Source organism: Hemicordylus capensis, chromosome 2 (genome assembly GCF_027244095.1).
Source record: "Hemicordylus capensis ecotype Gifberg chromosome 2, rHemCap1.1.pri, whole genome shotgun sequence".
NCBI classification, from domain to species: domain Eukaryota; kingdom Metazoa; phylum Chordata; class Lepidosauria; order Squamata; family Cordylidae; genus Hemicordylus; species Hemicordylus capensis.
Genome location: NC_069658.1, coordinates 384059550 through 384065045, shown reverse-complemented (window position 1 = coordinate 384065045; position 5496 = coordinate 384059550). Strand labels below are relative to the sequence as shown.

Here is a 5496-nt window from a genome sequence, read left to right as displayed (position 1 = left end):
TGTGCAGCCAGTATTAAACCCTCTGTTTCTTTCTTCAAGTTGCCATTCTTAAGCCATTGCCAGGTCTTGGTGATGTCTGATTTTCCACTTATATTGTGCAAATATTGACCATGCAGGGGCTTATTTCTCCATTTTTCTGCTCGATTCTTGACTTGTTCTTTCTTGTAGGCCTGCTTTGTTTCATTGGTGTTGAATAGTTTCTCGTTCTTGACCATTTTAAGTGCATCTTCTTCACTGTCCTTGATATATTCTTCAAGGCCTCTTTTCTCCTCCTCTACTGTTTGATGGACTTGCAGCATTCCTCTTCCACCTGAGCTGCGAGGGAGGTAGAGCCTATCTACATCACTGCGGGGGTGCAGAGCATGATTGATGGTCATGATTTTCCTGGTCTTAAGATCTATCGTCTCTAGCTCTGCCTGGGTCCAGTCTATTATTCCTGCAGTGTATCTGATAACAGGTATAGCCCAGGTGTTTATGGCTTGTATGGTGTTCCCGCCATTGAGTTTGGACTTGAGGATTTTTCTAACTCTCCTGATGTATTCACTTCCAAATTTTCTTTTAACTTCAGCGTGTGCGATGTTATCAGCCTGGAGAATGCCCAAGTATTTGTAAGGTTCTTTCTCTTCCAGGTTCTTGATGTTGCTTCCATTGGGCAGTTCTATCCTTCTGTTTTTGTTATTTTTCCTCTTTTCATTATTAATGCAGCACACTTGTCTAGTCCAAACTCCATTGCTATATGGCTACTGAATATACGGACAGTGTTTAGCAGTGATTCGATTTCTGACTGGGACTTTCCATACAACTTCAGATCGTCCATGTACAGCAGATGGTTCATTTGACTTGATGTTTTAGATGTTTGGTATCCGAGGCCTGTTTTGTTGAGTATTTGTGAAAGTGGGGTCATGGCGATTACAAACAATAGAGGGGATAGTGAGTCCCCTTGGAAAATGCCTCTTCTAATGCTAACCTGTCCAAGTGCCTCGCCATTGATTTTTAACTGTGTATTCCACATGCTCATGGCTTTTTTAAAAATAAATATCTGAATGTTTTTGCTGACACCAGTTGTTTCTAAACATTTTAGTATCCATGTGTGAGGCAATGAATCGAAGGCTTTCTTGTAGTCAATCCATGCAACACTTAGATTTGTTTTTCTTCTCTTGCAATTTTCTAAAATCATTTTGTCAATCAGCAGCTGGTCTTTTGTGCCTCTGGTGTTCGGACAATTTCCTTTCTGTTCAACTGGAAGCTGTTTGTTAGTTAATAAGTGTTGCATCACTTCATCTGCTATTATTCCAGTTAATAATTTGAACATGGTTGGCAGGCAGGTTATCGGTCTATAATTACTTGGAACGGCACCTTTTGCTGGGTCTTTCATTATGAGATGAGTTTTCCCAGTTGTTAGCCATTGTTCAATATCACCGCCTTTTATAATGTAATTGAACTGTTTTGATAGTTGTTTATGAAGGTTTGTTAGGTGTTTAAGCCAAAAGCCATGCAGTTCATCGTCGCCTGGCGCAGTCCAATTTTTAATTTTCTTTGCTCTTTCACTTATTAATTCTGGTGTTATTATTAGATCTTGCATTTGTTGGTTACATTTTTGACCTCTTTCATCCAGCCTGCTTTTTTATTATAATCTATTGGATTGTCCCATACTTTTCCCCAGAATTGCACTGTTTCTTCTTTATTTGGTGTTTCTAGGTTTCTTGCAGTTTCTCCTTCTATGCTTTGGTAGAAACATCTCTGATTTGACTGGAATTGGAGATTCTGCCTGTGTTGTGTAATTCTGGCTTCATATCTGCTAATCTTCTTTGACACTGCTGTTATTTGCTGCTTTATTATTTCCAGGACTTCTCTAATTTTCCTTGAATCTAGGTGGTATTTTTGGATCAGATACTGTTTGGTGTTTTCATTCTTCAGCTTCTTGTCTTTCATATTTTTCAATTTACTAGCATCTGATCTAAGCCTGGAGATTTTATTTTCTAATCTAATCTTCCATTTAGGTGATGTACTGCTTTCTTTTTTGACAGGTCCACTGATCTTATATCTGAGCTTTTGTGTTGTTATTGTTGCTGCAGTGTACATTAGTTGGTTTGTTTCTTGCAAATTATTGGTTGTTATTTCTGCAAGTGCAGCATTGACATCTTTTAATGCCTGAGCAAGTTGTTTTTTGGCAACTGTTTTTTGAGCTGGAAGTCGAACCCTGGTGGTTGTTTGGTTCATGTGCTCAGTTATTTTTTGCTTTAGTTCTTGTTGCTTTTCTGTTAAACGGCATTCGGGTTTTTGAGGTGAAGGCAAAGGGGAGGTTGCCTGGTTTTGATTTTGAAACAGTTCAGCAATGGTGGTATCCTCTGTTTCCAACACCTCCTCCACCTGCGCCTGAGCAACTTCTTCAATTGGTGATAATTCTTCTTCCATAACTTGAGCCTGTGTTGCTCTTTGCAGTTTTTCCAGCTCAACTCTTGTGAATACTTTATTTCTTATTATGAATCTTCTCTGGTCTGCTAGCCTTTGTTCTGTTATTTCTGTGTCTGGATGCTTCTCTTTCCAAATTTGGTACATTCTTTTTAAATAACCTCTTCTAGTTGGACTAGACTTGTAATAGCAGATCATTATTTCCTTGTTGGCATTTTTCGTATATTTTTTTTCGGTTAAGCGGCGTTTCTTCCAGTAACTTTGCAGTCTCCAGCCCTGGTTGCTCAACTGAAGATCCTGAGTCCTGTTGCCCACTTGCCACCAGATGTCCAGGGACTATAGCATCTGGCGCGGTCCTTGTTGACCCGGGCAACGACCAATCCGGTATAGATTTATTAAAGTTACGTCTCACCATATTGTTGATGGGAGAGGCACTCTTTGTCTGGCACTTCTGGTGAGACCTGTCCAGTATGGTTGGACCTCTGGCATAGCTCTCACCTTCATCAGAGCACACAAGCCCCACAACCACGCCAAGGTAGTGACTCACTGGGGGTTATATTATTATTATTATTATTATTATTATTATTATTATTATTATTATTATTAGATTCTGCCCAGACGTCTGCACATCTTGCATGTTCTATGTAATGTGGGGATGCCCAGAATATCCCTGTGTCAAACAATAGTCAAGCCTCCACTTTGTATTCAATAAAATATATCCTTATTTGGACTTTTAAATCTGTGATTATGACTTTCTTTGGAAACTGACTGTTTTATAACCCTGCCTATACAGTCCTGGGAGGGACTTAAGAGTGTGGAGGAAATGCTTTACACTGGGGGAACACACAGTCATAAATCACCTGAGACCTTGGGCTAGGGCTGTATAAAAATGCACTAAATAAATAAATAAATAAATAAATAAATAAATAAATAAATATACCCCATAGGTATCTATGACACTTCGATAGCCACTGTCTGCACAGCAATCACAACAGTCATGAAAATTCTATCAGGGAAAAGATACAAATTCCCAGTTGCACAGTGTCTACACAGAAAATATAACCCAACACACACTAATTTGAAGAGAGACACAGATACTAGGGATGTGTGAATGGGTTTGAATTTGAACCCATTGATTTGCAGGTTCAATGATTCTATGTAGAACCATCCCTGAACTGAATCAGCCCCTGTTCAGCCTAGTCTTGGACTGAACAACCCATGGTTCATGTTTGGGGGTTCGTTAATTTTTTTTTCAAACCCACATTTTAAAAAATGTAATTAAACTCACCGCCACCTGGTCTGGGGTCTTCTATGCGGCTGCAGGGGTGTGTGTCTCCAGAGGTCCCCCCCCGCTGGCCTCCATTTAATTCCAAATAGCCCAGTTACAGCAGTCTTTGGCCCATTCCGGGCCTATCTTCTGTGGCAGCAGCCATTTTGGAGATTGCCACACATGCCCAATGGGCCTCTGCATGGCGCTGAACTGGGGGTGGGGTAGCATTTGGGAATGGCAAAACCAAACACGCCCAGTCCAGTTCGAGTCCAGTCCGTACTTGAACCAACTGGGCAACCTGGTTTTGTGCACACCCCTAACACATACTGTGCCCAAGAAATACAGTGTTGGATCCTAACTTTGGGGAAATCTTTGATCTCAAAATTTCATTAGACCCTAATTTGTATACCTCTTGCATAAGCACAACTCTCTTTTTGTTCCTGAAAAAAGTTTCCAGCAATGGAGCAGCACTCCCCTTACAGTTAGGATCCAATCCATAATTTACAGAATAAAAGTCAAAGCATGTGGAAAGGTTCCACATGGTTTGAAAAGTCAAATCATGTGGAAAGGCACACTTCATTTCTGCATGCTATGGCTTCAGTCTAGCTGCAGTTAGCTGTGACTTAGAGTGGGTTCACACATACAGCAGCATCTGGGACTGGAGTAAGCCGTCGGTTCTTCAGGAGTGCTGATTCCTCACGTGAGCCTCTACTCTGCTCCAGTTTCTGATACACTGAGATAGGTCATGTCATTGGAACCTACCAATCTCGGCATAGCCAATAATCATGTTACAGATGTCAGGTTCCTTGAGAAACATGAGTGCACAGCATGGAGAAGGCAGAGACCACAGTGCTCATCCCACCTTCCCCGTAGACCACAGCAGTGGCATGAGGTCATGAGAATGTTCTCAATGGGTAGGAGAAGCTGGATGCTACTGCAGGAGCAGTGGCAGCAGTGGCAGTGGGTGGGCAGGTCCCAGAGCATGGTCTAAGGCAGGGGTGGGCAAACCTGGTCCTCCAACTATTGTTGAATTACAACTCCCATCTCCCATAAATAAATGGTGACTGGAGAAGATGGGAGTTGTAGTTCAACAACAGCTGGAGGGCCGGGTTTGCCCACCCCTGGTCGAAGGGCACCGTGGCTACCTTGCTGAAGTTAAGCTGGTCTTGGTCTGGTCAGTGCCTGGATGGGAGACCCATGTATGCCACCTTTGGGGGTGGAACTGTAGCTCAGTGGTAGAGCATCTGTTTTGCATGCAGAAGGTCCCAGGTTCAATCCCTGGCATCTCCAGGAACAGCTGGGAAACCTTGGAGAGCTGCTGCCAGTCAGTGTAGATGACACTGAGCTAGATGGATCAATGGTCTGACTCAGTAAAGGAAGCATCCTATGTTCCTCTATTCCTGTGTTCCTGCTAGGGCCTAGGTGGGGCAGAAGAGCAGGGAAGAGGGATGGTGGCAATGGGCACTGGCCAAGTGAGTGGAGCTAGCTCTGGTGGGAGGGTTCATTAGCAAGGTGGGGTCCAAATACCATGGTTCACCACTGGTTGTGTTCCATGCACCAGGCCTTCTAAAATTAAAATCATAATTTCAAACGCAATGAGGTGATCCTCACAATCGCCAAAAGGTGGTCTAAGGGAGCCTAGCCTGCTTTCTGGCAAGCGTGAGAACCACCGGGCTGGCAGGCGAGCCCGATGTCCTCAAAGCAGGTAACCCGCTTACAGAGCCCTCCCCTTAGACGAGGTTAGTGGAGTGAGCACTCCACTAACCCCGTCTATTTGATCGTGTATTGCTGCGGCGTGGCTCTGCGCCACAGCA

At 43.1% G+C, this 5496-nt stretch overlaps 1 non-coding gene across 1 annotated transcript; it reads left to right on the top strand.

Annotated features, from left to right (window-relative positions):
• Positions 1–4900: 4900 nt before the first annotated feature.
• On the top strand, positions 4901–4972 carry TRNAA-UGC (transfer RNA alanine (anticodon UGC)). Its single transcript has one exon. It is a non-coding gene; the product is annotated as a tRNA-Ala (tRNA).
• Positions 4973–5496: the final 524 nt, after the last annotated feature.